Source organism: Heterodontus francisci, chromosome 35 (genome assembly GCF_036365525.1).
Source record: "Heterodontus francisci isolate sHetFra1 chromosome 35, sHetFra1.hap1, whole genome shotgun sequence".
NCBI lineage: Eukaryota > Metazoa > Chordata > Chondrichthyes > Heterodontiformes > Heterodontidae > Heterodontus > Heterodontus francisci.
Window position 1 is genome coordinate 16,882,394 of NC_090405.1, and position 9,776 is coordinate 16,892,169.

General features: G+C 43.7%; 1 non-coding gene across 1 annotated transcript; it reads left to right on the forward strand.

Annotated features, from left to right (window-relative positions):
- The first annotated feature begins 9,144 nt into the window (after window positions 1-9,144).
- On the forward strand, window positions 9,145-9,216 carry trnaw-cca (transfer RNA tryptophan (anticodon CCA)). Its single transcript has one exon. It is a non-coding gene; the product is annotated as a tRNA-Trp (tRNA).
- Window positions 9,217-9,776: the final 560 nt, after the last annotated feature.

Genomic DNA, 9,776 nt, shown 5'->3' on the forward strand with positions numbered 1-9,776 from the left:
GATTTTGGACCAGAAACAGAGGAGCACAACGGAACAACAAATGAAGAAATGCGCCAAAAACACAGACTCGGAGACAGAGCGAGAGAGAGAGGAGCACGGCAGGAGCAGAGCAGGGGAAAAAAAATCGAGGAGTGACGTCACAATGGAGAGTGAGAGCAGGGAAACAGAGAGCCGCTGGGGTGAGGATACAGGATTTGGTTCTTTCTTCGGTGCAGTGGAAGGAGCTGTTTGGTGAGGATCTGGTAAGCTGTGACATCACAGGCAAGCAGGTAGTTGATTGTTTTGGAAGAACCGACCTGCTTGATGCGCATCTGGTAAGTGATTAAGATCCATTTTAGTCCTAACGTTTAAAATAGTAAACAAACTAGTGGTAAGTTTAATAAAATATGCAATAAAATGAATAATTGAATAAAATATTTAAGGAGTTAATTGAAACACGTTAAGGATGACAGGACAGGTGATGTGTCACAGCTGCAGCATGTGGGAGTTCCTGGATGCCAGTGTGATCCAGGGCAAACACGTCTGCAGTAAGTGTTTGCGGCTCAAAGAGGGAGAAAAAAGGAATGTAGTGGTAGTAGGGGACAGTATAGTAAGGTGGATTGACTCTGTTCTCTGCAGCAAAAGCAAGAGTCCAGACGGCTGTGTTGCCTGCCGGTGCCAGGATTCAGGACATCTGCTCAGGGCTGGAGCGAAACATACAATGGGAGGGGGAGGATCCAGTCGTCGTGGTCCATGTCGGTACCAGCGACATAGGCAGGACAAGGATAGAGGTTCTGCAAAGTCAGTATGAGGAATTAGGCACCAAATTAAGAAGCAGAACCTTAAAGTTAATCATCTCTGGATTATTACCTGAGCCATGTGCAAATTGGCATAGGACAAATAAGATTAGAGAAAGTAATGTGCGGCTGAAAGACTGGTGTGGTAGTAGTGGGTTCTGGTTCGTGGGGCATTGGCACCAGTACTGTGGAAAGAGGTGGCTGTACCGTTGGGACGGTCAACACCTGAACCGTGCTGGTGCCGGTGTTCTAGCGAGCCACATAACGAGGGAAGTAGAGACGGTTTTAAACCGAATAGTGGAGGCAAGGGATCAAATTTGGGAAGATATGGTGAATCAAGGAGGAGAGACAAGGCAAGAGAGAAAGGTATAAATATGGGAAATGATAAACAGACTGTGACAGGAAGGGACAGAATGTACAAATCTAAGAGTAAATCGACAGATAAGGCTAGAGGTGACAAAAATAATAAAAGGACAAAACTAAATGCTCTGTATCTGAATGCATGGAGCATTTGAAACAAAACAGATGAACTGGGAGCACAAATAGAATAAATAAGTACGATCTGATAGTCATTACAGAGACATGGCTGCAGGGCGACATAGATTGGGATGTGAATATTGGAGGTGACATGGCATTTTGGAAGGACAGGAATCTAGGAAAAGGTGGCGGGGTAGCTCTGTTAATTAATGATGGTATTAGCGTAATAGAGAGGGATGACCTGAGTTCTGGAGATCAGGATGCAGAAGCAGTTTGAGTACAAATGAGAAATCATAAAGGCAAGAAGTCACTTGTGGGAGTGGTGTCCAGGCCACCTAACATTAACCACACTGTCGGATGGGATATAAAAGAAGAAATAATGGCAGCTTGTCAGAAAGGTACTGTGATAATTATGGGGGATTTTAATCTACATATAGATTGGAAAATTCAGATGGGCAGAGGTAGCCTAGATGAGGAATACATAGAATGTTTTGGGGATAATTTCTTGGAACAATACATTCTGGAGCCAACCAGAGAGCAGGCTATACTAGACCTGGCATTGTGCAACGAGATAGGATTAATTAATGACCTCATAGTTAAGGTGCCCCTAGGTAGTAGCGATTATAATATGATTGAATTTTACATTCAGTTTGAGGGAGAGGAGAGTGGGTCCCAGACTAGTATTTTAAATTTAAATAAGGGCAATTATAAGGTCATGAAAGCAGAGCTAGCTGAAGTGAACTGGCAAATTAGGTTAAGGGATAAGTCAATAGAGATGCAGTGGCAGACATTTAAGGGGATATTTCAGAATACACAGAATAGATACATTTCAACGAGAAAGAAAAGTTCCAAAGGTGGGACTCACCATCCATGGTTCACGAAAACAGTTCAAGATACTATCAAACTTAAAGAAAAAGCCTATAATTGTGCAAAGGTGGGAGGCAGGTCAGAAGATTGGACAGAATATAAAAAAAACAGCAAAGAATGACTAAAAGATTGATAAGGAAGGTAAAATTAGAGTATGAGAGAAAGCCCGCAAGAAATTTCAAGACAACTAGTAAGAGTTTCGATAGATATTTTAAAAAGAAAAGAGTTAACAAAGCGACTGTTGGTCCAATAGAAAGTGTGTCTGGGGAATTAATAATGGATAATTAAGAGATGGCAGATGAATTGAACAGATACTTTGCATCTACTTTGATACTATTGAGTATACAAATAACATCCCAGTATTAGCCGTATATCAGGAAATTGAAGGGATGGAGGAACTCAAGAAAATTACAATCACCAGGGAAGTGGTACTAAACAAATTGTTAGAGCTGCGGGTTGACAAGTCGCCAGGTCCTGAATTGGCTAGTGAGATAGTTGATGCGCTGGTTTTAATATTCCAAAATTCCCTAGATTCGGGAAGGTTCCGTTAGATTGGAAAAGAGTGAATGTAATTCATTTATTCAAAAAGGGAGGGAGACAGAAAGCAGGAAACGACAGGCCAGTTAGCTTAACATTTGTCTGAGGGAAAATGTTTGGAGCTATTACAGAGGATGTTATAGCAGGGCATTTAGAAAAAATTAAGGTAATCAGGCAGAGTCGACATGGTTTTTTGAAAGGGAAATCATGTTTAACCAATTTATTGGAGTTCTTTGAGGGAGTTACATGTGCTGTGGATAAAGGGGAACCAGTGGATGTATTGTATTTCGATTTCCAGAAGGATAAGGTGCCATATCAAAGGTTATTGCAGAAAATAAAAGCTCATGGTGTCGGGGGTAACATATTGGCATGGATAGAAGATTGGCTAGCTGACAGGAAACAGAGAGTCAGCATAAATGGGTCATTTTCTGGTTGGCAAGAAGTAACGAGTGGTGTGCCACAGGGATCTGTGCTGGGGCCTCAACTTTTTACAATTTATATAAATGACTTAGATGAAGGGACCGAAGGTATTGCTGCTAAATTTGCTGATCACAAAGATAGGTAGGAAAGTAGGTTGTGAAGAGGACATAAGGGGGCTACAAAGGGATATAGATAGGTTAAGTGATTGGGCAAAGACCTGGCAAATGGAGTATAATGTGGGAAAGTCGGAAATTGTCCACTATGGCAGGAAGAATAAAAAAGCATATTATCTAAATGGTGAGAGATTGCAGAGCTCTGAGATGCAGAGGGATCTGGGTGTCCGAGGGCATGAATTGCAAAAGGTTAGTATGCAGGTCCAGCACGTAATTAGGAAAGCTAATAGAATGTTATCATTTATCACCATGGGAATTGAATACAATAGTAGGGAGGTTATGCTTCAGCTATACAGGACATTGGTGAGACCTCTTCTGCAGTACTGAGTACTGTACTGGTCTCCTTATTTGCGGAAGGATGTAAATGCATTGGAGGTAGTACAGAGAAAGTTTACGAGACTAATACATGGAATGGGTGGGCTGTCTTACGAGGAAAGATTGGACAAGCTAGGCTTGTCTCCGCCAGAGTTTAGAAGAGAAAGAGGCGACATGGTTTGTTATTTAATTTATTAATTAACAAATTAGCTATCCTCCAGTCTTCCGGTACCTCACCCGTGGCTAACGATGATACAAAAATCTCTGCCAGCGCCCCAGCAATCTCCTCCCTTGCTTCCCATAGCATCCTAGGATACATCTGATCAGGCCCTGGGGATTTATCCACCTTAATGCGCTTCAAAACCTCCAACACCTCCTCCTTTGTAATGTTGATATGCTGCAGGATATCGCTGTTCCCTCCCTTGAACTCACTAGCTTCCATGACCTTCTCCACGGTAAATACAGACGAGAAATATTAATTTAAGACCTCGCCCATTTCGCGTGGCTTCACACATAGATTGCCACACTGATCCTTAAGGGGACCTACTCTCTCCCTAGCTACCCTTTTACTCTTAATACACTTATAGAATCTTTTAGGATTCTCCTTTATCTTATCTGCCAGGGAAATCTCATGGCCCCTTTTCGCCCTCCTAATTTCCTTCTTAAGTATACTCCTATATCCCCTATACTTCTCGAGGGACTAGCTCGATCCCAGCTGCCTATACCTGACGTATGCCTCCTTCTTTGTCCTGACCAGACCCTCAATATCCCTCGTCAACCAAGGTTCCCTAAACTTGCCAGCCTTGCCCTTCCATCTAACAGGAACATGCTGGCCCTGAACTCTTCCTATCTCACTTTTAAAAGCCTCCCACTTGCCAGACGTCCCTTTACCTGTAAACAGCCTCTCCCATTCAACTTTTGAGAGTTCCTGTCTGATGCCATGGAAATTAGCCTTCCCCCAATTTAGGATTTCAACCTGAGGACCAGTCCTATTCTTTTTCATAACTATCTTGAAGCTAATAGAGTTATGGTCACTGGTCCCAAAGTGCTCCCCCACTGCCATATCAACCACCTGCCCATTCTCATTTCCTAAGAGGAGATCGAGTGTAGCCCCTTCTCTAGTCGGGCCATCCACGTACTGCTTCAGAAAACTATCCTGGACTCACTTAACAAATTCTTCCCCATCTGATCCCTTAGCACTAAGGCAGTCCCAGTCAATATTAGGGAAGTTAAAATCACCTACTATTACAACCCTATAATTCCTGTACCTATCTGTGATTTCCCTACATATATGCTCCTCCACTTCCCTCTGACTATTGGGGGGCCTATAGTATAATCCCATCAAAGGGATCACCCTTTTATTATTTCTAAGTTCTACCAGTATGGCCTCACTGGACATTCACCCCGGGATATCCTCTCTAAGTACTGCCGTGATGTCCTCCCTAATCAATAGTGCAACTCCCCCTCCTCTCTTACCTCCACCTCTGTCACGCCGGAAGGATTGGTACCGCGGAACATTGAGCTGCCAGTCCTGCCCATCCCTCAACCACATTTCCGTAATAGCTACAATACCACAATCCCATGTACCGATCCATGCTCTGAGTTCATCTGCCTTACCTGTAAGGATACTTGCATTAAAGTAAATGCAGTTTAGCCCACCACACCTTCCACGCTCCCTGTCCTGCCCCTGCCTGGCCTGCCTACTGGACTTGCTTGCTTTAACCTCTCCATTTGCCTCAACTATCTCATCGGAGAGACTACTACTTTGGGTCCCACCCCCGCTGCAAGACTAGTTTAAACCCTCCAGTGTATTACTATAAAATCTCCCTACAAGGATATTGGTCCCCTTCCAGTTCAGATGCAACCCGTCCCTCTTGTACAGGTCACCTCTGCACCAGAAGAGATCCCAATGATCCAAGTACCTGAAGCCCTCCCGCCTTCGCCAGTCTTCAGCAATGCATTCATTTGCCTAATCCTCCTATTCCTACCCGCACTAGCACGTGTCACAGGGAGTAATCCTGAGATTACAACCCTAGAGGTCCTGCTCTTTAACCTTCTGCCTAACTCCCCATATTCACTTTGCAGAACCTCATCTCTCTTCCTGCCTATGTCGTTCGTACCAATATGGACCACGATCTCTGGCTGCACACCCTCCCCTTTCAGAATTTCCGGCAGCTGCTCCGAAACATCCTTGACCCTAGTATTAGGGAGGCAACATACCATCCTGGAGTCTCGTTTGCGGCCACAGAAACACCTATCTGCACCCCTTATGATAGAATCCCCTATCACAATAGCTCTTCCACCCCTTTTCCTCCCCTGCTGTGCAGCAGAGCCCTCCGTGGTGCCACGGACCGCGCTGTTGCTCTTTTCCCCTGGGAGGTCTTCCCCCCAACAGTAACCAAAGCGGTGTATCTGTTTGAGAGGGGGATGGCCACAGGGGACTCCTGCACTACCTGCCTGCTCCTACTATTCCATCTGGTGGTCACCCATCCCTTTTCTGCCTGTGCATCCATTACCTGCGGTGCGACCACCTCACTAAACATGCTATCCATGACGCCCTCAGCTTCGTGGACGCTCCACAGTGAAACCACCCGCAGGTCCAGCTCCATAATGCGAGTAGCCAGTAGCTGCAGCTGGATACACTTCCTGCACACATGGTCATCATGGAGACTGGGAGGGTTCCTGAATCCCCACATAGCGCAGGAGGAGCATATTACGGGGCTGAGCTCTCCTGCCATGACTTACCCTTAGATTAATTAGTTACTCCCTTAATTAAAAAATACTAATGACACTAGGGGCATTGTTCTACCCACTACAATCTAAAGTCCTTCATAAGCTACACTGAATAAAAAAAACACTTTAGTAGTACTCATCTTATCAGCAGAGGTTTTTTTTTCAAGTAAAAAAACTTTGCCCTTTTCTTTAAGATATTTAAATACACTAACAGCAGTGACTCACCAACCAATCACCTTGCAGCTCTCCTCTGACATCACAGTTGGCTTCTTTTTTTTCAAAACTCCAGCACACTGGAAGATCTCCACTCCACTCCTGGAAGGTAAGAGACTGGGCCTCGATCCTCGGATTGGATTTATAGGCTCCGCTCTCAACGTTCTCCTCATATCGGTCCATATAGGTCTGCTCCGCTCCTCTCCGCTCCCGGAAGGTAATTCACCAGCTTTTGCAGAAAAGTCGGTCTTAAGCTGTTGCAGTACCTGTTAGAAAGATAGTCTAAGCTATTCTGAAGTCATCTTCCAATGTCATCTACATGGAAGCAGGATTTTAAAGGATAAGATGTAGTTTTTAAAAGTCACTTCAATCTTGCTCAAGAGTCTTTTCAAAGAAGCCAAGTAAATCTTGATAAAAAGTCATGTACATTTAGAGATCTTTTAAAAGCACTTCAATCTTGTTAATAAAAAGTCAGATGTAAATTTAAGAACTCTGATCAGGCTATGCTAAAAAGTTACATACAATTAAGAAACAAAATACAACATTTAAAATGTCTGAACTCCTTTCTGAAAGTTGACCCCTGCTGCTGCCGGTGTCTTCCTGGAATAGTGGAGCTGTTGTGTCAACAGAAAAGTCCTTCCCGAGCAGCCCTGAGCCTGTTGGTACCGGCTTTAATCCAACCCAGGTAAAAATCAGGGTACATTGTGAGCAATGAGCCCAAATTGCTGAACTACAGGTCCCTGTCACTTTAAAGAGTGGGCTGGTGCGATTATGATCAGAGGCTCCTTCTAAGCACATTTCTCACCACCACAACTTCCAGATGCTGGTGTTAGTGTGTGCATGTACCAGCAGTTGCAGTGCTGTTCAGACCCTCAATAGCAGTGAAAGTCTCAGAGTTCACCGCTATTGGGGCTGTAAAATCCAGGCCGATATCTCACAGTCCTGTTAGATTTGCTCTCCCTCTGTACAAAATCAAACTCCACACATTGTCTTTCACTCACTCCTGTTTCCAGCCCTGACGGTGCAGAAATCCCCTCTCAAAGGTACACAATCCAGTTGATTTCTGATCAAATACCTCCTTCCTCATTCAATAGAGGAAACAGAGACATGAACAGGAGTCAGGTGCAAGAAAGTTTCACCAACAGAGCAAAGAAAGGCACCAACAAAAGTCACACCTACTTTCCAAATCATTTCACTGGAATATTCTTTCACTTGTTTTGTCGGATGACTGCAATAAATCTGAAAATGAGCACCATGAGGTTTGTGTTCACTAGTCACTTGTTCTCCTGTGTTTGTCTGTCAGGTTTGTAATTCAGTTTGTGTTGGATATTGAAGAGAATCTCTTTTCAAGATGATTGCACATCGTACTGTGTTTAAAGCAACCAACTTGGAAAATGGCAGAAAATGAATGTTTCAATACCTGTGTGACCAGATTCTTCCAATGCTTTTCAACAGCTAGATTGATGATGCTTGCAATCTGTATCCTGTGGAGAATGGGAGAGGAGAATAAAAACATGGTGCATGAACAGGACAGACTGTGTAAAATAGGAGCACAGAAATACTGCCACCTCATTGAAAGTTAATGAGATTTATTCGAAGTCAGACACCTGTCCACAATGAACAAGTGAATACATTAATTGTCCACTTTCAATCTAAATGGGACTGAGGTTCCAACAGAGAAGTTTTCTGGAAAATACCTGCTGCAGTTTTAAAATTGATGAACTGGAACATCTTATACTAACTTTCAAATAACTGGAGTGATTGTATAGTTCTCATAGTGGAGAGAAGGAGTTGTTTATAAATATAAGCAGAAAAACACATTTGTGGATTGGTGAATGAGCTTTATCTTTCTGAAATGTATTTGTCCATTGGTTGCAGGTCACTGGAAATTCTTTTTTACATTTCAATTGTAGCAGCAGCAGTTAGCAGCAAAATGTCTGATTAATCAGAATAGTGGGTCTGGGAAACACTTAAACAGCCGAGACCCTGTAAAACAGAACTCCAAGTAATATTTTAAATAAGGCACTGAACTGACAGAGCGGTAAAGGCCTGCTCAGGTCAGTAAAAAAAACCCGACACGAACCTGACAGAACCACATTGGACCCGAGCCTGACCCGGCCCGAGTATCTCCATTTATTCCCACGCCCAAACTAACCCGAGCCTTACCCGACCACTGGAATGTTCACTTTATCTACCTCCCGATTCCGAATCTACAGGAAGCTGCAGCATGAGCGCAATGACGTCATAGAGATGCTCACTTGCTCACTGCGCAGACTCAGAGTTTCCCTCCTTAATGACCCGGACTCCCGGCTTTGGTTGGCTTTTCAACTTTTGACACTTATTAAACTCAACTTCCCAGCAAAGTTAAATGTAATACTTACTGTGTGTGTCCAACACGGACTCAGACCAACCTGGACCCAGCCTGACCTGAACCTGACCCAACCTGACCCGAGCCCGAAAGCCAGAACCGGAAGAGCGACCCGACATGACCCGAACCCGACACAGGTCGTCGGGTTCAGGTCGGATTGCAGGCCTTTACAGAGTGGAGGTCAGATGAGGATTGAATTAATTTCAATCACTGAATCTAAACAAGAAGTAAATCTGTCAGGAATGGAACACTTTGCTTTATCTGTGAGCTTGTGGCACAACGGTAGCGCGTCTGACTCCAGATCAGAAGGTTGCGTGTTCAAATCACGTCAGGCTCAGTTGTGTTTTACAGCAGCTCAAGTTCCTGGATTTTATATCAGAAGAGAGTTCGATTTATTGGAATGTTCAGTGAATGGTTGAATTTCAAGATCAACTTTAATAGATTAAAGTCCTGATTTCTGGTTCCGTTCCATTTCCATGCTCAGTTCTTATTTCACACTGTTTTATATCAGAACAATGTTTCAGGGATGTGATGTGTCCATTGTTTGTACAATTGCTCTGTCACCCAGTGTGAGAAATAAAACACAAACCGCCCAGCGTGCGGCTCAAACCCATACCTGGCCCTGTCTGTAGGCCACTTAGTTCAGTTGGTTAGGACGCAGTGTTGATAACAACAAGGCTGTGGATTTGATCCCCATGTGCGCTGTCACATGGTCAGTTAATAATTTGACACATTTTTGTTACACTTAAAATCCAACTTTTAGATACAAACAAGTTTACATCAAATGTCAGAGGAAACTTATTTTGAATAACATCCATTGTATCTTTGTCACTGGTCTGGAGTAACACAGAATTCTTTCCAATTATCTTCCGTTTGCTGATAAACGTTGAACTCGTG